Source organism: Coregonus lavaretus (assembly GCF_964263955.1).
Source record: "Coregonus lavaretus genome assembly, chromosome: 31".
NCBI classification, from domain to species: Eukaryota; Metazoa; Chordata; class Actinopteri; order Salmoniformes; family Salmonidae; genus Coregonus; species Coregonus lavaretus.
The window spans coordinates 15,406,563-15,430,808 of record NC_140018.1 but is presented as its reverse complement, the minus strand read 5'-3'; the positions used below and the strand labels follow the sequence as shown (position 1 = coordinate 15,430,808).

At 45.2% G+C, this 24,246-nt stretch overlaps 1 pseudogene across 1 annotated transcript in view; it reads left to right on the top strand.

Moving 5' to 3' along the window:
- LOC311106780 (utrophin-like) overlaps positions 1–24,246 on the top strand; it is a 146,968-nt pseudogene that overhangs the window by 8,619 nt on the left and 114,103 nt on the right. The gene's annotated exons all lie outside the window — the stretch shown is intronic.

The window sequence follows — 24,246 nt, the reverse complement described above, 5'->3', positions numbered from 1 at the left end:
AGCACTTTTCATACCACACGGTCATGTCAATCTGGTTCTGATTTGATTTGTTCACACGCTTGGTCTCCCTCTTACACCCGCTATCTCTATGTCACAATGCCCCTGTCTGTGTGAAAAGAGACCGTCTGAAAGCCACATTGATTCCTGTGTCTAAGGGGGATATGTTGAGAGGGCGAGTGAAAGAGAAAGAGGATGAGTGCGGGAGGGAGGGAGGGAGGGAGAGAGAGAAAGATATGTTCTTCCTGTAGTACTCCAGATAAGGCCGTAGTGTCTGTCCCTTTTCACCTGCATTTTGAAACCATCCCAGATCCATCTGATCTCTGTCCCTCTTTATTACCCCTCCCTCTTTTTTCTAAGAACCTCAGAATTGTCACGTTCTCACACTCCAGCTATTTCTCTCCTTAGGACAAGGCTAAACTCACACACACACTGTTCCTGTGAATCACAGATACTGTTCTGATGATCACAGATGAAATACTATAGACTCCTATAGTAATCTATGACTACATTCAGCTCCCATTTAGTTGTGCCTTTTCATTGTGTTTTTCGAGGTTAGTCTCACTTGAGGGAGCATTGATGCTCTAAAAACAACCTGCTCATACATGATCTCATATGGGCTCATATATGGGCTCTTTTTCCACCTACAGGAAGGCCATCTTGTGATTTCAAATTGAGCTTTCTGGAAATGCCTTTATTTATTTTTATTCCACCCTCTCTCTACCCCTGCTTGTCCTCTCTCCCCTCTACTCCTCCTTCCCCTTTATTTCCCTCGTATTTCTCTCTCGCCCTCTGTGTCTCGACTTGGGGTAAGATTGATGGACTGCAATCAGTGCCAAAGGGAAACTTTATGAATAAAAGCAAATGAATGAGAAAGGGGAAGGAGGAAAGAGAGGGGGATTGGCGAGAGAGAGAGAGAAGGAGAGAGCAGGACAGAGAGTGGTCAGATTGAGATAATGGGGAAAGGAGCCTGGAGCCTTCCTTCATTCAGAGTGACTCTTCTGTCACCAGTCAATGTCAAGTCTGTCACCTTAGCTGTGTTTCTTCTTGAGATGCTCCATATAACTACAAGCCACATTCTTTCTAAGGAGAAGGAAACGGCATTGCTCCTCAGAAGTTTGGTCTTAGAGGGGTGCTATAGAAAGATGAAGCACCTTATGTTAGTTCTTACAACTGGAGAACAAATGTTTGATTTAATCTTAGAGGTTGAATTACACAATCTACTACTGTATATATAAAAACTAATCGGTGATAATGTTCACATTTTTTGAGGTGATACGAGATGATGGTTATCTTTTCCCCTCAGCTGGTGTAGTGCCATATTGTGTTGCACCGTGCTAGCCTGTTCCCTCAGCTGGTGTGATGCCATATTGTGTTACACCGTGCTAACCTGTTTCCCCTCAGCTGGTGTGATGCCATATTGTGTTACACCGTGCTAACCTGTTTCCCCTCAGCTGGTGTGGTGCCATATTGTGTTGCACCGTGCTAGCCTGTTCCCTCAGCTGGTGTGGTGCCATATTGTGTTACACCGTGCTAGCCTGTTTCCCCTCAGCTGGTGTGATGCCATATTGTGTTGCACCGTGCTAGCCTGTTCCCTCAGCTGGTGTGGTGCCATATTGTGTTGCACTGTGCTAGCCTGTTTCCCCTCAGCTGGTGTGATGCCATATTGTGTTACACCGTGCTAACCTGTTTCCCCTCAGCTGGTGTGGTGCCATATTGTGTTGCACCGTGCTAGCCTGTTCCCTCAGCTGGTGTGGTGCCATATTGTGTTACACCGTGCTAGCCTGTTTCCCCTCAGCTGGTGTGATGCCATATTGTGTTGCACCGTGCTAGCCTGTTCCCTCAGCTGGTGTGGTGCCATATTGTGTTGCACCGTGCTAGCCTGTTTCCCCTCAGCTGGTGTGGTGCCATATTGTGTTGCACCGTGCTAGCCTGTTCCCTCAGCTGGTGTGGTGCCATATTGTGTTGCACTGTGCTAGCCTGTTTCCCCTCAGCTGGTGTGATGCCATATTGTGTTGCACCGTGCTAGCCTGTTCCCTCAGCTGGTGTGGTGCCATATTGTGTTGCACTGTGCTAGCCTGTTTCCCCTCAGCTGGTGTGGTGCCATATTGTGTTGCACCGTGCTAGCCTGTTCCCTCAGCTGGTGTGGTGCCATATTGTGTTGCACCGTGCTAGCCTGTTCCCTCAGCTGGTGTGATGCCATATTGTGTTGCACCGTGCTAGCCTGTTCCCTCAGCTGGTGTGGTGCCATATTGTGTTGCACCGTGCTAGCCTGTTTCCCCTCAGCTGGTGTGATGCCATATTGTGTTGCACCGTGCTAGCCTGTTCCCTCAGCTGGTGTGGTGCCATATTGTGTTGCACCATGCTAGCCTGTTTCCCCTCAGCTGGTGTGGTGCCATATTGTGTTGCACCGTGCTAGCCTGTTCCCTCAGCTGGTGTGGTGCCATATTGTGTTACACCGTGCTAGCCTGTTTCCCTTCAGCTGGTGTGGTGCCATATTGTGTTGCACCGTGCTAGCCTGTTTCCCCTCAGCTGGTGTGATGCCATATTGTGTTACACCGTGCTAGCCTGTTCCCTCAGCTGGTGTGGTGCCATATTGTGTTGCACCGTGCTAGCCTGTTCCCTCAGCTGGTGTGGTGCCATATTGTGTTACACCGTGCTAGCCTGTTTCCCCTCAGCTGGTGTGATGCCATATTGTGTTGCACCGTGCTAGCCTGTTCCCTCAGCTGGTGTGATGCCATATTGTGTTGCACCGTGCTAGCCTGTTTCCCCTCAGCTGGTGTGATGCCATATTGTGTTGCACCGTGCTAGCCTGTTCCCTCAGCTGGTGTGATGCCATATTGTGTTGCACCGTGCTAGCCTGTTTCCCCTCAGCTGGTGTGATGCCATATTGTGTTGCACCGTGCTAGCCTGTTTCCCCTCAGCTGGTGTGATGCCATATTGTGTTGCACCGTGCTAGCCTGTTCCCTCAGCTGGTGTGGTGCCATATTGGGTTGCACCGTGCTCACCTGTTTCCTTCCATGTTCAGCTGCAGTGACTCCATGTGAAGCCACAATGCAGCCTGTTCCCTGTTAGTCACTGTCACACAGGATCACAGAGACACGCACAACACACAGAAGGAGGGCAGAGGGCAACACACACACACACACACACATACATAAACACACACACACACTCCAAAGAGATGTAGTAGTAATGCTCTCACACAGAGAGGGCAAAGGGCACACTGTTGGAAGGGAGCTTTTATCTAGCCTACCTCAGATGTGTGTGAGTGTATCTCAGATGTTTTCACCTTGATATGTACCTATGTGTACAAAAATGCTACATTGGTTCATTGTGCAAGTGTGTGTGTGTGTGCATGTGTGTTAAAAGGCTAAAACTAGTGCGTTACAGTCTGTATAACAAGTCAAAGCTGTACAGCAAACACCATACGGATTCTGGCCCTTCTCAAACATTAACTTTCATTCTCAGAACATTGGAGTCGCTAGCCAAACATTGCTGTAAGTTAATGTGAACATGATGCTAGTTCCCGAGGGGGATTCATATATGCTAACGCTAACGGCTTTTTCAGGAAACCCAGTGCTGTCAGTGCGATATCGCTAACTGGGCTAGCTAACGGTATTCCCTTCTGTAATTCCCTTAGAATAATGAATACTGTGTGGAATGAGTGAATAAATATATGGCTCACCAAATTAAGATCTGGCTTCACCTGGTTAACTGAGCGTGTGTGCCTGTGTGTGTGTGTGTGCACGCATGTGTGTGTGAATGGGGGTCGAGAGTGTGTGTGTGTCTCTGTGTGTGAGTGTGTGTGAGTGTGTGTGTTCAACGCTAAGCCTCCCTTTCCCTTCCTGCTACTGAGTCTTTTCCCTGGATATGAAGTGACAAGCCAGACAGGGGCCATATGGGCATTAATATGTCCCTTAGCTCAAAGCTGAACACAGTTTTATATATAGCTTAATGTGTGTGTGTGTGTGTGTGTGTGTGTGTGCCTCTTATCTGTGTGTGTGTGCTCTGTATTTATGAGTCTTGGGTAACTGAGATTAGGCTTTCGTAGCTGTCTGTCGTGCTGGAGGAGTCTTTAGGGGAAGTCACAGGGGTTCAGATCCTGAGTTCAGGAGAAAGTCATGTTTCGGAATCTATTAACAGAGCAAATTACAGATGCTACTACTGCATCAGCACTTCCTCTGTTTCCATGTCACTTTCTCTTTCATACTCTATCCTTCACTTTCTTTTTATTTTCTTCTCTTTCATGCGCTCACAAAATGTACTTACCCCCTTATCTTCCCTTCTCTTCTCTTCCCTTCCCTCTCTTCCCTTCCCTTCTCTCTCTTCTCTTCTCTCTCTTCCCTTCCCTCTCTTCCCTTCTCTCTCTTCCCTTCTCTCTCTGCCCTTCTCTCTCTTCCCTTCTCTCTCTTCCCTTCTCTCTCTGCCCTTCTCTCTCTTCACTTCCCTTCCCTCACTGCCCTTCTCTCTCTGCCCTTCTCTCTCTGCCCTTCTCGCTCTTCCCTTCTTCTCTCTATCTGTGTCAGAGCATATTGTTACGTCTGGGGCACGCACACACACTGCTGCTCCTGCTGTGTGCGAGCTGCATGCTGTGCATCTCACTTGTGCTCGCTCTCTCCCTTGGTGTCTTTCTCTCTCCCTCCCTCTCTCTTTCTCTCTCTCGTTCCCTCTCTCCCAGTCATTTGTTCGCTCTGGCTGGTCATTGGCTCTCTATGGCTGAAGCAGCTTCTGTCATCTGTTATTCCAGGTCTCCTGATCGCGCGCTCTCTCTCTCTCTGTCGTCTGCTCTGAAGGTTTTCCGCGGCGCGCCACAGTCTTTATCCCACTCTGATCTCTGGCTGTCTGCCGTGAGCTGCGATCGGAGGGCAGCGCATCTCTCCTCTCCTCCAGCAAAACTTCTGCCTCCCTCTCTCATTCTTCTTCTCTTTGTTTGCTTATCGGCTGATTTTTCCTCTTTGACCCCTGGCTCCTGAAGTGGGACCCCAGAGTGACATCTCTTTTTGGAGTGGTTTTGTCTGCTGTGGTTTGATTGTGTGTGAATGAGAGTGAGTGAGTGTTTCAGCTTGCTTAAATGCATGAGCTTGTGTGTGAGCGCATGTGAGGAGGGAGTGTGTGTGTGTGTGTGTGACAAAGTGTGTGTGACTGTGTGTGTATATGTGTGTGAGAGAGAGTGTTTGCTGTGAGAGTGCACGTGACTGACCGTGCACTGTGTTTGCCAGTATATGTGTGCGGGGGCATGCCAATCGCAGCATGTGTGTCAGACAGTGTGTGTAAGTGTGTGTGTTCACGTCACTCCTGCTGTGGTGTGTCTCTGGGAGAAGGAGGAGGAGAGGATATGAGCGGGGCTAGGCAGTGCTAGCGTGCCATGCGGACTCGGAGCAGGCTGCAAACCTGTGGCACGCGTAAAATGATGGCCATGGTCCGCACCTCCCTCCAGAAAGTGGTGGTCTTCCTACACAGGCTCCAGAGAATGGCCATTTCATCCCCACGCTACCACAAACTCTGCAAGGTCAGTCACAGAAAGAAAGAGAGGGAGAGGGGGAGAGAGCCAGAGAGAGGAAGAGTTCTCTCCTCCGCTCTTTCAGTCATGCCGTTCGTTCATTTGTTTCGTGTGTTTATTCAGTGTTTGGTTTGGTGTTGTGATGGACTTGATGAGCAGTGTGGATTGGTGTGTTCAACTTGTTGGTTCAGATCGTTTTCCATAACTTAGTTGTTTGTCTTCTTTAGAAATGCTAGTTTTATTCATGGATTTTGTTCATAGAGTTGTATGTTTTTGAATGTCTTTCATCTGGGTGAATTAATACTTTTGTTGGCCTGTTGGTTATTTATTATTATTAGATTACTGCTTCTCCACGTCTCTGCCATAGTTGGGATATTTTTGTTCTATTTTGGGACTTGTGTATTTGTGACTCATGTTCTTGTCAACATATCCCTCCTGTTATCTGTTTGGGAGAGTGTTGACGGGTGTGGATGTCACCTCCACAGTGTGTCTGCATATGTCTGGCTGGGTACGGGACTGATACACTGCCTCAGTGGCATGTCAAGTAATCAGGCTCTGTGTGTGTGTGTGTGTGCGCGTGTCCGTGTGTACGTGCGGGTGTAGAGTCTTGTTTCTCTGCTGTCGGTTTGAGACTGCTTTTCTGTGGTGTTGTTATTACACTCAAGGACATATTGCGAGGTTGCAAGTGACAGCTCTAGACAGATGGAAAAGTTGGTCACACACACACACACTCACACACACACACACACACACACACACACACAGAGCAGCGAGAGGGCAGAGAGCGATGAGAGATAGACCAGCTGCTCGTGTGTGTGTGTGTGTGTACTTACAGTAGACCCAATTTTCATTAGCAAACAGCTGGAATCGCGCTTTATTGCTCTAGATCCTTTTTCTGTCTTTCTATGACCTCTGGTGTGGATTCTCTCTCCTAATATCACATTCACAGTGTCAGACCCTATCTGTGTGTCAATCTGTCTCTCTTCATGTGTGACTGACTGACTGACTGACTGACTGACTGACTGACTGACTGACTGAGTGTGTAGTGTGTTTTTATCTACCTGTAGACTACTGAGCCCACAGTGAGCAGAAATACAGAGAAAGTGCATGAGAGACAGAGGGAGAGGTGGTTCATACTGTAGATTTCCCTCCTTTCACTCAGTAGTTAATTCCCTAGAATAAACTCAGCACTTGCTCTTTGCTCATTTAACCAACCCTGGGCAGCGTTACTGCATATATCTTAGTTTAATCTCCCTTTGAGCAGGCAGTCTCTGTGATCACTCCTCTCATCGCCCTGAGGAAAACTACTGTGCACTCGTTTACCACCCCCTCTTACCACCACTCGCTCCACACTTTCCTAACTTCTCCTAATACAGACCTATGCATTCAGCACTTGACTACCTTCCCTTTGGTGGCATCAGTTATTCGTCGCTTGTTTAATCTCAGTGGTCCTCTGTAGCTCAATTGGTAGAGCATGGCGCTTGTAACGCCAGGGTAGTGGGTTCGATCCCCGGGACCACCCATACGTAAAAATGTATGCACACATGACTGTAAGTCGCTTTGGATAAAAGTGTCTGCTAAATGGCATATTATTATTATTATTATTATAATCTCCCCTGGGTGGACCCGCACCCAGTGGGAGGAATCAGTCATTCTACACTTGATTACCCTTCCCTGGGTCGCATCAGTCATTCTGGGCTCATTGGGCCTCCCCTCTGGAGGTTCAGTCATTCTGGGCTCGTCTGGACTCCCCTGGGCGCGCTCACTGGCCGGCGGTCTGGAACAGTGCTTCCGGATGATGGATGTGCTCTGGGCTCGCTCTCTCTGGGCTTGTCTTGCTGTTACCTGGCTCTCCGGGTCAGGAGATAGCCTGGCCTCGGGGTTGACAGTGCTGGCCAAAACCCTATACCCACAATCACCGAACTATAAATCACCTGCAATGACAAATGTTTGGTAATTGGCATATCCTCATGTACAGAGATTAGCTCTGCGCCTATCTCAGGGCTGAACCTCTTGTTCAGTCTGGCCTCAAGCCTCCCAGTCACTATCAGTCCTGTCCTTTTCACCAGTCTTCTTCCTAACACGGCAACACTGTCCACTATTAGTCTAAACCAGGGGTGTTCAACTCATTCTCTCCGCGGGCTTCATTCGTTCTTCACTGACGTCCGGAGGGCCGCACTTCAAATGTTTTATATTTCCTCGCCATCAAAATGTGCTAAATATAGTTCTCTATCCATCGCTTTTGGAATGTTCGATATTCCATGACTGTCTAGCTTTTGGTTTGATGACTGTTATCAAGCTGGACAGAGTGAGGAGACTAGAAATGTAGGTCCATTATCATTTCTACCCAGTTTTGATTTGGTTTTAATCCTTTCATGGCTGATTGAGATTGTTTTTTCCCAGTTTTTTAAGTTTGTTAATTTGATTTATTTTTACTCAACCCACCCACGGTCCTGATCTCCTATAGGCCTGCAGAGGAACTATCTTAAAGCAGTTGGACAGAGAGACAGCTTACTTAGTGCTTTTTAACTGTGTGTGTGAGGGTGCGTGCGTGTGTTTGGGATGAGTCTGGTGTATTTGTGCTGGAGAGCGTTGAAAGCCTTAATGGCTATTTTCATTGCACTCAGGTCTGTTCTGTCTGTAATCACTGCACGGAAAGATTCTGAAGGGCGCTCCAGGCTCAGGAGAAGTGTCCTCCTACTCTCATTAGACTTGCTGGAAGTGTGTGTGTGTGTTTATGAGAGAGACAGAAAGACAGAGAGAGAAGGTGTTGTGTGTATGAGGGAGAGAAAGAGAGCGAGATAGAATGTATGCATTTGTGTGTTCATGTGCATAAACACACTGGCGGAAGCCCTCTTTAAAATAGCCCAAAGCAGCATTCCCTCCAGTTAAGTCTGGTCTCTTTAGTCCCCTAGCCCTGTGGCTGACACATTGGCCCCTGTCCCTTCTCCACCCACCACCCCTCAGAGCTACCCTAGGCAGGGTGAGTCAGACCTGGGAACATAGCACAGCACCTTTGCGTCTCTGTCCTTGTGCTCCACCAGGACCAGGGGCCTTGGACATTAGCATGCGTTAGCATCAGCAGAGTAGGACCGCAGGTGTGTGGACACGCATCACTCTCCCCAGACTGGGTGGCCAGGCCAGGATGTTTGTCTCCAACACACATTCTTACACACACACACACACACACACACTACACAATGCAGGCCGACATAGTGATGAGTTGTAAGAGGAAATGATATGGTAACAAATTCATAACTACAGCTAATTTGAATTCATTTAGCAATCCTCAGACAGGCCCAAGGACAATAACTGGAAACCTAGCACTGATTTCTGCCATTACCCACATCAATGGTAAATCACTTGATCTTCCGGCATTTGAAAATGAATGTCTCAAATTGGACAATAACTGAAAATGCATCTTTGATTTGAACCGTCACTCAAGTCATAGATGTATGGCATTAGAATGGAGTGAGATGAAAATGATGAAGGGATATGGAGAGAATGTCAATGGAATTGAATGCTTGAAATTTGAAGGAGTAGTACAGGAATGTATTCAGTCACGTACTGGTAGCTTTAATACATTATGAATAGCTTGTATGATAGGGTCTATTATATACAGTACATTAATGGTAGCTAGTGGCCCATACACATGATAAATGCATATTTAGAAATATTTCCCTCAATGCTGAAAGCAGGATAAGAGCTTGTGTTAGTTGGAAGAGAGACCGAGAGAACAGGGTCTAATTGAGAACGGCTCTTGTTAAAGCCATTATAATGCTCTTATCTGCTACAGATTTAAGGCAAAAACAGCAACATCCTATTTTCTCCTTCTATTTCTCCCCCAAGCTCCATCTGTTGTTTACTTGCACTGTTTCACCGAATCTCAACATTTCTCTTGGTGTCCCTCCCTCCCTCCCATTGAGGCAGAATGGCTATTATCTGTCCAGTGCTATAGTAAACAGTAGACTGTGAGGTTGCATTAAGCCTCTTGGCCCAGGCTCATACTAATGGCTGAATGTGTTTTTATTAGTGTTTTGTTTCAAGTAGAGCACTCGGCGGTCTCGTCCACCCCTCAGTCCTTCTCTCTGCTAGGATACCTAACATAGAGTACATCCACTGAGCTGTATGGATGGGTCTGGTTCCCCGAGGGAGAGGAAGATGGGGAGAGTTATGAAGACAGAATGTGAGAGAGAGGCAGGGAAGAGACATGACAAAGACAGAGTGTGTCTTAAGACAGGCAAACACAGCGATATAATGGACTTTATAGAGAAATAGAGATATGGGGGTTCTAAAGGCAGGACAAAAAGACAGAGCGAGACAGAGACGGAGACAGAGACGGAGAGAGAGAGAGTATACTACCCTGCTCCTTCTCTTCCCCTCCCTCTACAGTATGTGAAGGCTTTTATCTCACTGAGGATCCAGTAGTAATGTCCATTACTGTAGTCCAGCTGAATAGATTACACTGCATTAGGGACTTAGTCTAAATCAGATAGAAGCAATGAGGAGTCAAAGTGATGGCCTCCATGCCAAACTATATGGTTGGAATGGATGAATGCAGTAGTAGATTTTACAGAGATTAGACACACACACACACACACATACTGTTTCTCCAATGCTGATTTATTGCCCATTGTTTTCCTGGTCTGTCTCATGGTGAAGGAGAGGCAGGTGGTCATTGGTCATATTTTGGGAGCACCCATTTCTGGCTCCGCCGGGTATTCTAGTTCCATTCTCCATTTTGGGCCCGAGTTTGACAGCAATGATTTATCACTAGGGCTGTTGCGGTGACCGTATTACCTCCACACCGGCAGTCATGAGTCATGACCGCAGTAAAATTCCAGGTGACCGTTAAATCACGGTAATCTCCTTTAATGCACTCTGGACATGCCTTTGCTACCTACCATCAGGTCCTGATGGCCTGGTAATCAGGGCTCTATTGTCCCTCTAACCACTCTGACATCAATGTAAATGCAATCGAAAATCACATTAAACATTTATCATCAAAACAGTAGTCCTATAGAACTCACCTCACTGTGATGATCAATTTGAAGAAAGAACTTTAACAGCAGGTTGAAACAGTGTAAAACATGGTTGTTGTGGTTGTTGTTTCAAAGCCTAACACAACGAAATGCACAGTGCTTTCTAAGGGGATGATTAATACAAAACACCCATATGCATATTAGAGCTTATGCATATGCATAGGCTTATTAGCCCAAGCCCGAAAAAAAAAAACTAAATTACAATGATGATTGTGCCGTTATAAAATACATAGCCTACCGCATATTATGCATGGCAGAAAAACATTTAAAAAAAACTGATTTAAGATGTCTTTGGTACATAATTGGTCTAGCCTATACTCCAAAATTAAACAAATTAGAGCAATCACCTTTGAGTGTGGATTGTATTATTATGCATACTGGATGGACTGGTTACCTTATGCTACCTCCAAAATGTATATCCATGAGTCTGGGAGAGAATGTATAGCCCTAGGCGATGCTGTTCGTTAATTGATTGTGCTGGCCTGCTTACAGTTAGCCTACAATTAGTGAATTTGTATTTTGAATAGCCTAGTAATAGGGAATTTTGTATATTTTCATAATTAATTGAGTGACACATTACCTTCAGCTGTACAGAATATCTCACCACCGTGCGTTTCCATCTCCTCTCTCTCCTTTATTCCTTTTTTGAGCGTGCAGACGGGCTGCCAACAGTTTAGTGAAATATGTTTCATTGTGAAAACATGTTACTATTGATGTTCCCGAACAGATTTCACTTGGTTTCCCAAATTAAGCACTGGGTAGCTGCAGGAACAAGGTTGGAGAGCCCATGGCATACAGTTTGGATGGAATATCACCTGTCGGCAGTGAGAGCATGCTCCTCAAACAATGGTTGATAGGTGGTGTCAGAACCGGCTGATGTGGATGTGGTGGAGGAGTCACACGCAGGACACAGAAGCTAAGTCAAACCGACTTTACTGCACAAAATTAAACAAGACACTGGGCCTCAACAAAACAGGAGGCGAACGATACGCAGCAGTGCGTAAAACACTATATTCCTAGGCGCACGAAACAAACAGTGCGACGGATCAGAATATACAAAATACGGAATACGAGCAGCACCAATAGACAGGCGAACAATAACACACAACACACGACTAACAAAACGAAAAACTTATAGGGGACATAATTAACCCAAACGGAAACAGGTGTACAATAAAGACAAAACCAAACAAACATCGATAACATACAACGGTGGTAGCTAGTACTCCGGGGACGACGACCGCCGAAGCCTGCCCGAGCAAGGAGGAGGAGCAGCCTCGGCCGAAACCGTGACAGGTGGAGTGAAATAAGTGTTCTTGTATTTATTTCTCAGCTGCTCATATAAAGCACATGCTCCGCTATAAAACAGAAGTAGCCTACAAAACGGACCAGCGGGAAAGTCAGCAGCCTCCATTCACTAGGCTATTTGAGTGCATGCAGACATGTCTTTTCCCCTGCCCCTGTTCCTGCCCATTTCGTAATGGACCATTCTAAATCGAAACTAATTTGACATATTAATAAAGACGAGATTAAATTGAGAAATAGTCTGATGGGTGAAAATCACTTGATGAGAGAACAGCTGAGCAGCCTGAGGCAAGGAACAGAGCACAAGCTGTTTTGTTTCTTTCTCAAATCATCAATAGCCGATAGTTGCTCCATGCAGTCCATATATGTTTTGATTTCTAAGACATTCTAAGGTTTGTTTCATTCACAACTAAAGTTGCCAAATAACTCTAAATCTAGCATATAGGACCTGTTTCAAATTATCACTTTACGCTCAACATAGCCACTTCATTTGCGCACTCGCTCTGTAATGGAAAAAATATCCTTAGGCCTACAGTAGGCTAACTCATATTCTGTTCTTCTGAAATACATTTTCTTCATATAATGTTTCTTTAGACCTGACTAAAATAAATTGATTTATTGTGATGGTGTATATTAAATTGATTTATTAGACTTTTTTAAATGTAGATGTTCCAAAGGTGCCTGCAACAGCCCTAGCTATGACCAGCCCTGACCTGAACAGGAGAGGGAGAGGGACAGGGAGAGGGAGAGGGGGAGTGATAATTTTATCCTCTCTCTTCACTCTCTGCCAAGGTGAGTTCCAGGAAACAAAGAAGTGAAAAAAAGAGGGAAAATCATTTTTATTTTTCTATTCCTTCTATTCCTGGCTGGTGATGTCCCTGGAAACTAGCTTAGAGTACATCGCCCTGCCTGCTTGCCTGTCTGTTACCCTGTTGATATCTGCTGCTGCATGCACACAGGCAGGCAACATTACTCTACGGGCTATGAGTCAGCACAGGAGACCGTGTGTGTGATTAGTAATCCCCCATACATTAGTGCTGAGCGATTAACCTAAATGTATTTTTTTGGAGAGGGGTTAGTAAACAACTAACTGACCGATGTCTGGGTTTTTTGTGAGCCCAACTCAACGTTTCTCTAGAGACAAATCAATTCAGTCAGGAGAGAAATGAAGTCAATAACTATATGGGACCCTGAGCTGAAGGGAGCTGTAGTTTTCATTAAGCAAATATTCAACCTAGTTCAGTGCAGAAACGTGGTAATTAACTACAATGACCATAATCCATTGCACCTGTTCTTTTCTGTCTCGGACAGAGATGGATACACTTTTACGCCGGCTACATTAGGTTAGAGACACAAAGACCGCATACGCTGCCGCATTAGAGAAGCATACACAACATAAAGACGAGAGAGAGAGGGTTAGAGACAGTTCATGAAATGATGCCTTATCTACTTTGAAACACTAGTAAAATGATTTCCAGACAGCTCTGCAGCATACTTAGGCAGGCTAGCTTAGGATGATTAAAGTATGAGGAGAACAGAGATAACGTTAGATGGCTGTCTGGCTGGCTGGCTGCTACTGCCTGAGCAGAGATGAGATGATGACTTTAAGGAATTAAAAATTATAAAGTAATATACACAACTGAAATATTGTATTATTTCATAGTTATTTCCTAATTTTCTATTGATGTTTACCCAATGTGGACCTGACAAAGACAATGGAATATTTTCAATAATTTGGCAATTGAAAGTTCACAATTTTTGGCTTTGGAATTTCCATTAAAAAGCTCTAATCATTTTAATGTAACTATTTCAAAATAATTGAAACTGAAATCGAAAACGTGATTCTTTTTTAATAGTCGAACCGAAAAGCACTAATCGCTCAGCACTACCATCTTTGGTGGAGATCTTTGATGAGAACCTGGCCCACATCAGCACCTGGCTGTACCCTACATACAGTGAGGGGAAAAAAGTATTTGATCCCCTGCTGATTTTGTACGTTTGCCCACTGACAAAGAAATGATCAGTCTATAATTTTAATGGTAGGTTTATTTGAACAGTGAGAGACAGAATAACAACAAAAAAATCCAGAAAAACGCATGTCAGAAATGCTATAAATTGATTTGCATTTTAATGAGGGAAATAAGTATTTGACCCCCTCTCAATCAGAAAGATTTCTGGCTCCCAGGTGTCTTTTATACAGGTAACGAGCTGAGATTAGGAGCACACTCTTAAAGGGAGTGCTCCTAATCTCAGCTTGTTACCTGTATAAAAGACACCTGTCCACAGAAGCAATCAATCAATCAGATTCCAAACGCTCCACCATGGCCAAGACCAAAGAGCTCTCCAAGGATGTCAGGGACAAGATTGTAGACCTACACAAGGCTGTAATGGGCTACAAGACCATCGCCAAGCAGCTTGGTGAGAAGGTGACAACAGTTGGTGTGATTATTCGCAAATGGAAGAAACACAAAATAACTGTCAATCTCCCTCGGCCTGGGGCTCCATGCAAGATCTCACCTCGTGGAGTTGCAATGATCATGAGAATGGTGAGGAATCAGCCCAGAACTACACGGGAGGATCTTGTTAATGATCTCAAGGCAGCTGGGACCATAGTCACCAAGAAAACAATTGGTAACACACTACGCCGTGAAGGACTGAAATCCTGCAGCGCCCGCAAGGTCCCCCTGCTCAAGAAAGCACATATACAGGGCCGTCTGAAGTTAGCCAATGAACATCTGAATGATTCAGAGGAGAACTGGGTGAAAGTGTTGTGGTCAGATGAGACCAAAATGGAGCTCTTTGGCATCAACTCAACTCGCCGTGTTTGGAGGAGGAGGAATGCTGCCTATGACCCCAAGAACACCATCCCCACCGTCAAACATGGAGGTGGAAACATTATGCTTTGGGGGTGTTTTTCTGCTAAGGGGACAGGACAACTTCACCGCATCAAAGGGACGATGGACGGGGCCATGTACCGTCAAATCTTGGGTAAGTACCTCCTTCCCTCAGCCAGGGCATTGAAAATGGGTCGTGGATGAGTATTCCAGCATGACAATGACCCAAAACACATGGCCAACGCAACAAAGGAGTGGCTCAAGAAGAAGCACATTAAGGTCCTGGAGTGGCCTAGCCAGTCTCCAGACCTTAATCCCATAGAAAATCTGTGGAGGGAGCTGAATGTTCGAGTTGCCAAACATCAGCCTCGAAACCTTAATGACTTGGAGAAGATCTGCAAAGAGGAGTGGAACAAAATCCCTCCTGAGATGTGTGCAAACCTGGTGGCCAACTACAAGAAACGTCTGACCTCTGTAATTGCCAACAAGGGTTTTGCCACCAAGTACTAAGTCATGTTTTGCAGAGGGGTCAAATACTTATTTCCCTCATTAAAATGCAAATCAATTTATAAAATTTTTGACATGTGTTTTTCTGGATTTTTGTTGTTGTTATTCTGTCTCTCACTGTGTATCATAGACATTCTGTAGCATCTGCATTATCCTGGCTCTGCATGAGGCATACCATTGCATGACCATGAATCATTCGTCACAGCCTCTCTCTGACACGCCAACATCACAATCACACCACATCATACTCAAAGCCTTGGTGGGGCAATTTGACATTGAAGTTCAGTCACTCGATTGACATGAGTTTAGTCCTGACATGGCTGGGGGCTCTGGGGAGATCGGTGTGTGTGTGTTTGTGTGTGAGGGATTAAAGTGTCTGTCTGTGCATGTGTGCGTGCGCGTGTGTGTGAGGAAGACTCGTCAGGAGCCTACATGTGTCAGTATCGGTGGCTATCTGTGACACTCTGGCTCTATGGACGTTTATAATTGAGCCAGGGTTGTTCATTTTCATGTGTTTGGGTGTATTTCATTTGGTGGTGTTGGGGATGGGTGAGTTTCATTTTGTTTGTGTCAGGTGGTGATTGGTCGATGACTCCCAATCGGAGGTAACGAGTGTCAGCTGTCGGCTCGTTATCTCTGATTGGGAGCCATATATATTCTGTGTGTGTTCTCCTTTGTGTTGTGGGTTATTGTTTCTTTGTTGCTGTTAGTCGTCTTCAGTATAGAACTTCACGTATCGTCTTTTGTTGTTTTTTCGTGGTTGCTTTAATAATAAAGTCATCATGTTCACTCACAACGCTGCGCATTGGTCTCCTCCTTCGGACGATCGTGACAGAATAACCCACCAACAGAGGACCAAGCGGCGTAACAAGCGGCAACAGGACCTACCTACGCAGGATTTATGGACGCCTCCTAAGGATTTTTGGACATGGGAGGAGATTCGGGCTGGAAAGGGTCCTTGGGCACAACCGGAGGAATATCACCGCCCTCGTGAAGAGCTGGAGGCAGCTGCAGCCGAGAGGAGGTGGTATGAGGAGGAATATCACCGCCCTCGTGAAGAGCCGTCCCGCCAGGATCCGCCAGAGCCGTCCCGCCAGGATCCGCCAGAGCCGTCCCGCCAGGATCCGCCAGAGCCGTCCCGCCAGGATCCGCCAGAGCCGTCACGCCAGGATCCGCCAGAGCCAGCCAGCCAGGATCCTCCATCTAGTCAGGTGCTGCCCCTTAGCCCGGTGCTGCCCCTTAGCCCGGTGCTGCCCCTTAGTCCGGTGCTGCCCCTTAGTCCGGTGCTGCCCTTTAGCCCGGTGCTGCCCCTGAGTCCGGTGCCGCCCCTTAGCCCGGTGCTGCCCCGTAGTCCGGTACTGCCCCTTAGCCCGGTGCTGCCCCTTAGTCCTGTACTGCCCTTTATTCCGGTACTGCCCCGTAGTCCGGTGCTGCCCCTTGTCCCGGTGCTGCCCCTTATCCCGGTGCTGCCCCTTATCCCGGTGCTGCCCCTTAGGCCGATGCTGCCCCTTAGTCCGGGGTTGCCCCTTAGTCCAGGTGGGGTTAGGTGGAGGGTGGTCATTGGGAGGAGGCTACCGAAGCAGGTTGTGACTGTGGTGGGGTGGGGATCACGACCGGGGCCAGAGCCGCCACCATGGACAGACGCCCACCCAGACCCTCCCCTAGTCCTGATGTTGGTGCGCCCGGAGTTCGCAGCTTTAGGGGGGGGTACTGTGACACTCTGGCTCTATGGACGTTTATAATTGAGCCAGGGTTGTTCATTTTCATGTGTTTGGGTGTATTTCATTTGGTGGTGTTGGGGATGGGTGAGTTTCATTTTGTTTGTGTCAGGTGGTGATTGGTCGATGACTCCCAATCGGAGGTAACGAGTGTCAGCTGTCGGCTCGTTATCTCTGATTGGGAGCCATATATATTCTGTGTGTGTTCTCCTTTGTGTTGTGGGTTATTGTTTCTTTGTTGCTGTTAGTCGTCTTCAGTATAGAACTTCACGTATCGTCTTTTGTTGTTTTTTCGTGGTTGCTTTAATAATAAAGTCATCATGTTCACTCACAACGCTGCGCATTGGTCTCCTCCTTCGGACGATCGTGACACTATCAGTATACAGTGCATTCAGAAAGTATTCAGATCTCTTCCCCTTTTCCACATTGTTACATTACAGCCTCATTCTAAAATGGATTAAATACATGCAACGTTGGTAGAGCATGGCGCTTGCAACGCCAGGGTTGTGGGTTCGATTCCCACGGGGGGCCAGTATGAAAAAATAATAAAATGTATGCACTCACTAACTGTGAAGTGGCTCTGGATAAGAGCGTCTGCTAAATGACTAAAATGTAAATGTATTTGAAAATAGTATTTGAAATATAAGTATTTGAAAATACATTCAAATACAATTTGGTCAATAATTTGGTTTTTTACAAATAACCATTCAAATACTCAAATGAAAGTACTTGTTTTGGGCTGTGTATTTGAAAATACTAAAATACACAGAAAAAAATAATTTAAATAACAAATACTGAAATACAGGTCTGGTGTGTACTGTATATGGACTAAATGGAACAGCAGATACGGGCGAGTGTAACCAAGGAGATTAGGGGGTTTGTGGGAGGATGATTGTAGCCGAGGGGCTTGTTGGTGTAAACAACATGCCTGTACTGTACTGACTGGACTGGATGGACCATAGACCTCTTTCTGCTCTGGACTGACTACTACTCTACTGGATGTGGTCTTTCATGGTCTTGGCCTGGACCTGGTCTTGGTTCTGGACCTGGTCTTGGTTCTGGACCTGGTCTCACTAATGTATGCACTCACTAACTGTAAGTCGCTCTGGATAAGAGACTAAAATGTAAAATGTAAATGTTTCTCCTCATCAATCTACATTTACATTTACGTCATTTAGCAGACGCTCTTATCCAGAGCGACTTACAAATAGGTGCATTCACCTTATAGCCAGTGGGATAACCACTTTACAATGTTTTTTTATTTTTTATTTATATTTTTTTTGGGGGGGGGGGGGGTAGAAGGATTACTTTATCCTATCCCAGGTATTCCTTAAAGAGGTGGGGTTTCAAATGTCTCCGGAAGGTGGTGAGTGACTCTGCTGTCCTGGCGTCGTGAGGGAGCTTGTTCCACCATTGGGGTGCCAGAGCAGCGAACAGTTTTGACTGGGCTGAGCGGGAACTATGCTTCCGCAGAGGTAGGGGAGCCAGCAGGCCAGAGGTGGATGAACGCAATGCCCTCGTTTGGGTGTAGGGACTGATCAGAGCCTGAAGGTACAGAGGTGCCGTTCCCCTCACAGCTCCGTAGGCAAGCACCATGGTCTTGTAGCAATCTACACATAATACCCCACAATAATCACCTTCCAGAAGGACAACGATCTCTGTAGCACTCCACCAGAGAGAGAGGGCGAGACGGAGAGAGGGAGCGAGGGAGAGAGAGGGAGCGTTTTAAAGTCTGTGTGTGTGTGTGTGTGTGTGTGTGTGTGTGTGTGTGTGTGTGAAGATGACTTGTCAGCAGCCTACATCTGTCAGTGTCAGTGGGATGTATCCTATGATGGGTGGAGATTCACTGGCCTAATTGAAGGGAGGGAGGGAGGGAGGGAGGGACCTGAGCGGTAAACACCGTGCAATGCATTAAAAACATCCACAGCAGAGGAAGAAGTGGAGAATGACTGTCAGTAGGAGATTAAAGATAAATCATTCTATAAATAGTGTGTAATCTGCTGGAGGCCAGTTTGGGGAACCATGTATAAAATACTCTCAGCGCTGAGTAAAACAAGTGGTACAATAGTGTAAGATTACAACAGGAACAGAAATAGAGTAACACACAGAGAATGGAATATGATTGAGTGGTGAGATGCCAAAGTGGTGTGTGTGACAGGGAAGATTTGTGTGTGTGTGTGATTACATTTACTACTGTGTGTGTGTGATTACATTTACTACTGTGTGTGTGTGTCTGTGTGATGAAATTTACTACTGTGTGGGTGTCTGTGTGATTACATGTACTACTGTGTGGGTGTCTGTGTGATTACATTTACTAGTGTGTGGGTGTCTGTGTGATTACATTTACTACTGTGTGGGTGTCTGTGTGATTACATTTACTACTGTGTGGGTGTCTGTGATTACATTTACTAGTGTGTGGGTGTCTGTGATTACATTTACTACTGTGTGGGTGTCTGTGTGATTACATTTACTACTGTGTGGGTGTCTGTGTGTTTACATTTACTACTGTGTGTATGTGTGTTAGAATACATTTAATACTGTGTGTGTGTGGCTACAGAGCACAGAGCTCCTTATCATAGCTGCCATGTGAATATGACAAGATGGAAACTCACCTACTGAGAGAGGGACGAGGGAGGGAGAGAGAGGACAATCTCACTGACGGAGTGAGAAAAGACGTCAGAAGTTAAATGGGGGTGAGATTGGGAGGGATGTAGAGACGCGCATGGAGAGGGACAGGAAATGAAAGACAAGGAGATGTGACATGACGAGAGAGTCAGACAGAGAGAGGGGGGAGTGAGAGACTGACAGAAGTTGAGAGAGAGGAATGGGAGAAGGAGCGAAGGAGACAAAAGAAAGGAAAGATCGATAGATGTTCAGGATTGCTTTTTCCATCTTTGTGAGCCATGAAACTCATTCAGGGGTCAGTACACACACACTCCGATATCCAGGATAAAAAAAAAAAAAGTGCATTCTTTACGCATTGAGCGAAAACATTTGAATCAATACTACATTTATTTTAATGTTGTTTCTGTTCAGTCCACACACAGAGAATGGTCTAAGGTGAATATGGTGGCATCTCTTCTCTCTCTGAATGTCTGTCTGCTCTGAAGCTTCCCAGTGTGTGTCGTTGTCTGTCTGTAGCTTCTTTGTGACTGTGTGTGTGTGTATGTCTGTTCTAGAAGCTGCCCTGCTAAATATCAGTGGGATTAGCGCTCTGGGCTTAATTAAAAAGCAATTACCTTTGGTCGCCGTGGATGACGACTGGGGACTGGCGGAGGGGCTAATCTGGTCGTTAGTGTGACGGACCCTCTTACATACACAGACACACACACATGCCAGTGTGTCCCCTAGGATTTCTTTCAGCAGCGGTGGCAAAGTTAGGAGGTGGGTTATATGCGTGGGTTATATTACGCTAGTAAATGCATATAGGGGAAACACTTCACACACACGTGCACATACAGGCATGCTCACGATAATGTGACATCGACATACAGTATTTCACACACAGTGGGTGAACACAGACACATAAATAAACACAAACATACACACATTATGGGAAGACGTAATGGGAGATTAGAACAGTGGTTAATTACAGGGACGGTTGGCAGTTTTTTTCCCCTTTCCACTGATGACATCAAATGTTCATAATGTATTTTAATGAGACAGAGACAGAGAGCTCAGGTAGACACGTGTGTGTTTGTCTTCAGAAAGTATTCACACCCCTTGACTTATTCCACATTTTTGTTGTGTTACAGGCCAAATTCAAAATGGATTACGTTTAGATTTTGTGTCACTGGCCTACACACAATATCCCATAATGTCAAAGTAGAATTATGTTTTTAGTCATTTTTACAAATTCATTAAAAATGAAAAGTTTAAATATCTCGTTTACATAACTATTCTCACCCCTTAGTCAATACTTTGTAGAAGCACCTTTGGCAGCGCTTACAGCTGTGTCTTTCTTGGTAGGTCTCTAAGAGCTTTCCACACATGGATTGTGCAACATTTGGCCGTTGTTCTTTTCAAAATTCTTCAAGCTCTGACAAATTGTTTGTTGATCATTGCTAGACAGCCATTTTCAGGTCTTGCCATAGATTTTCAAGTATATTTAAGTCAAAAATGTAACACAGCCACTCAGGAATGTTCACTGTCTTCTTGGTAAGCAAATCCAGTGTATATTTGGCCTTGTGTTGTAGGTAATTGTCCTGCTGAAAGATAAATTCATCTCCTAGTGTCTGGCGGAAAGCAGACTGAACCAGGTTTTCCGCTAAGGTTTTGCCCGTGCTTAGCTCCGTTCCGTTATTTTTATCCTGAAAAACTCCCCAGTCCTTAACGATTACAAGCATACCCATAACATGATGCAGCCACCACTATGCTTGAAAAATGTAATGTGTTGTATTCATTTGCCCTTTGTATTCAAGACAAAAAGTGAATTGCTTTGCCACATTTTTGCAGTATTACTTTAGTGCCTTGTTGCAAACAGGATGTATGTTTTGGAATATTTTTATTCTGCACAGGCATCCTTCTTTTCAATCTGTCAATTAGGTTGTTATTGTGGAGTAACTACAATGTTGTTGATCCATACAGTGGGGAAAAAAAGGATTTAGTCAGCCACCAATTGTGCAAGTTCTCCCACTTAAAAAGATGAGAGAGGCCTGTAATTTTCATCATAGGTACACGTCAACTATGACAGACAAATTGAGGATAAAAAAAAAAAAAAAGAATTTATTTGCAAATTATGGTGGAAAATAAGTATTTGGTCACCTACAAACAAGCAAGATGTCTGGCTCTCACAGACCTGTAACTTCTTCTTTAATAGGCTCCTCTGTCCTCCACTCGTTACCTGTATTAATGGCACCTGTTTGAACTTGTAATCAGTATAAAAGACACCTGTCCACAACCTCAAACAGTCACACTCCAAACTCCACTATGGCCAAGACCAAAGAGCTGTCAAAGGACACCAGAAACAAAATTGTAGACCTGCACCAGGCTGGGAAGACTGAATCTGCAATAGGTAAGCAGCTTGGTTTGAAGAAATCAACTGTGGGAGCAATTATTAGGAAATGGAAGACATACAAGACCACTGATAATCTCCCTCGATCTGGGGCTCCACGCAAGATCTCACCCGTGGGGTCAAAATGATCACAAGAACGGTGAGCAAAAATCCCAGAACCACACGGGGGGACCTAGTGAATGACCTGCAGAGAGCTGGGACCAAAGTAACAAAGCCTACCATCAGTAACACACTACGCCGCCAGGGACTCAAATCCTGCAGTGCGAGACGTGTTCCCCTGCTTAAGCCGGTACATGTCCAGGCCGGTCTGAAGTTTGCTAGAGTGCATTTGGATGATCCAGAAGAGGATTGGGAGAATGTCATATGGTCAGATGAAACCAAAATATAACTTTTTGGTAAAAACTCAACTCGTCGTGTTTGGAGGACAAAGAATGCTGAGTTGCATCCAAAGAACACCATACCTACTGTGAAGCATGGGGGTGGAAACATCATGCTTTGGGGCTGTTTTTCTGAAAAGGGACCAGGACGACTGATCCGTGTAAAGGAAAGAATGAATGGGGTCATGTATCGTGAGATTTTGAGTGAAAACCTCCTTCCATCAGTAAGGGCATTGAAGATGAAACGTGGCTGGGTCTTTCAGCATGACAATGATCCCAAACACACCGCATGGGCAACGACGGAGTGGCTTCGTAAGAAGCATTTCAAGGTCCTGGAGTGGCCTAGCCAGTCTCCAGATCTCAACCCCATAGAAAATCTTTGGAGGGAGTTGAAAGTCCGAGTTGCCCAGCGACAGCCCCAAAACATCACTGTTCTAGAGGAGATCTGCATGGAGGAATGGGCCAAAATACCAGCAACAGTGTGTGAAAACCTTGTGAAGACTTACAGAAAACGTTTGACCTGTGTCATTGCCAACAAAGGGTATATAACAAAGTATTGAGAAACTTTTGTTATTGACCAAATACTTATTTTCCACCATAATTTGCTAATAAATTCATTAAAAATCCTACAATGTGATTTTCTGGATTTTTTTTCCTCATTTTGTCTGTCATAGTTGACGTGTACCTATGATGAAAATTACAGGCCTCTCTCATCTTTTTAAGTGGGAGAACTTGCACAATTGGTGGCTGACTAAATACTTTTTTTCCCCACTGTATCTTTTCACAGCCATTCAACTCTGTAACTGTTTTAAAGTCACCATTGGCCTCATGGTGAAATCCATGAGCGGTTTCCTTCCTCTCCGGCAACTGAGTTAGGAAGGACGCCTGTATCTTTGTAGTGACTTGGTGTATTGATACACCATCCACAGTGTTCAATGTCTGTTTGTTTTGTGTTCTTTTTTGGCCATCTACCAATAGGTGCCCTTCTTTGCAAGGCATTGGAAAACCTCCCTGGTCTTTGTTGTTGAATCTGTGTTTGAAATTCACTGCTTGATTGAGGGACCTTACAAATAATTGTATGTTTGGGGTACAGAGATGAGGTAGTCATTAAAATTCATGTTAAACACTATTATTGCTCACAGAAGGAGTCCATGCAACTTATTATGTGACTAGTTAAGCACATTTTTACTCCTGAACTTATTTAGGCTTGTTATAACAAAGGGGTTGAATACTGACTGAATACTGACATTTCAGCTTTTCATTTTTAATTAATTTGTCATTTTCTAAAACTTAATTCCACTTTGACATTATGCGGTATTGTTTGTAGGCCAGTGACAAAAAATGTATTCCATTTAAAATTCAGGCTGTAGGTGTGAATAGTTTCTGAAGGCATGTGAGGTTAAAGGGGGTAATGATTTCCCCATAAACACATTAACCCTGAAGAATGTACCAGGGTGAGTGAGCGCACACGTCAAACGCACACACACACGCACACAGTTACACACACACACGTTATGTTTTTCTATCCTTGTGGGGACCTAACATTTATTTCCATTCAAAATCCTATTTTCCCTAACCCCTAAACCTAACCTTAACCCGTAGCCCTAACCCAAACCCAAACCCTAAACCTGACTCCTAACCCTAAACCTAATCACTAACCCCTTACCCTAACCCTAATTCTATCCCTAATTGTAACCCGAACCCCCCTAAGCTTAAAATAGCCTTTGTCCTCATGGGGATGTGGGAAATGTCCCCACGAGGGAGAATTATCCTTCTTTTACTATCCTTGTGGGGACTTTTGCGGATTTTAGGTCCCTACAAGGATAGAAGAACCAACCAACACACACACCCATCACCCAAACCCTTTAATAGGTTATCACTTGAAATGGCTAAGCTAATCTATTCATTTAGAGGCCCAATTAGATGTCTTTAATGACAGTAATGAGATA